Genomic DNA, 1,085 nt, shown 5'->3' with positions numbered 1-1,085 from the left:
AAATCTTTCCCAGTGGTGGTACGTCTTTAATCCCAGCAACTTGGGAAGCTGAGGCAAGAGGGTCTCGAGTTCAGGAACTGTATGGACAACATACAAGAAAAAAAGGTTCATGAATCTACTCACCCACCTCCACGATACAGTGACTTTGTGACTTTGTGTGCTCAGTGCCTCTGACTACCATGAGCAGGAGAAGAGTTTGGGAGTTAAAGGATCTGGGTTGAAGGTCCAGTTCAATTATGTGTTAGCTGACAGACACTGAGCAAGTCATTTAACTCCCTGGTGCCTCAGTCTCAACTGTAAAGCAGAGCTGCTGATAATAAGTTTTTTGAAGGATTACAGACCCCAAGGCAGTATGAAAATACGGTGTAACCTAAATAGCCTAAACAGTAAGATGCTGTTGCCTTTACTTTAAAGTAGTGAGTTAAGCTTCGCGTGGTGGTGCTCACCTGCCATCTTAGCACTTGGGAGTCTGGTCAAGGCCAGACTGGGCCACATCATGAGGCATAGGTTAGCCTCAGCTGTGTAGGAAGATTCTGTCTTGAATACGAACATATATATATGCATACATACACATGCCAGCAGTAGGAACCATTTGGTGACTTCCTTATCCCACTTTGCCTCTGTAGCTAGTCTTTACCTCATAAGGCAAATTCGAAAAGGACAAATTGGTCCTCAGATAACAGCTCTTGATCTAGTGCTCATCAAAACCTCCTGGAGCCAGGCATGGTGACATACACCACCTGTCCCAGCACAAGGAAGCAGAGGTAGGCAGATCTTTGTGAGATTGAGGCCAGCCTGGTCTACATATTGAGTTCCAGGTCAGCTGGGGCTACAGGGAGACCGTCTCAAAAACAAAACAAAAAAGCCTACCTGGAAAGCCTATTCAATAAAGAGCTGCCTGTGCCTCTGACCTACTTAAGCCAAATATCTAGAGATGGATTAAGGACAGCGGACTGGACTATACAGGGGACAGAAGTAGGCATCTTTACCAACCTCAAAAATGGAAGGCTGGCTATTAGCTCCTCTATAAAGCTCATCTTAATAGAATATTACATAAACCTATAATGTCCTCTCTTTCATCTTTT

At 44.5% G+C, this 1,085-nt stretch overlaps 1 protein-coding gene across 4 annotated transcripts in view; it reads right to left on the bottom strand.

The window, feature by feature from the left end:
• Gosr2 (golgi SNAP receptor complex member 2) overlaps positions 1-1,085 on the bottom strand; it is a 21,550-nt gene that overhangs the window by 18,995 nt on the left and 1,470 nt on the right. The window lies entirely within an intron of this gene.

This window comes from Nannospalax galili, unplaced genomic scaffold (assembly GCF_000622305.1).
Source record: "Nannospalax galili isolate Female #2095 unplaced genomic scaffold, S.galili_v1.0 scaffold1128, whole genome shotgun sequence".
Lineage (NCBI taxonomy): Eukaryota > Metazoa > Chordata > Mammalia > Rodentia > Spalacidae > Nannospalax > Nannospalax galili.
The sequence above is the reverse complement of the archived record's forward strand: the minus strand, read 5'-3'. Positions and strand labels throughout refer to the sequence as shown.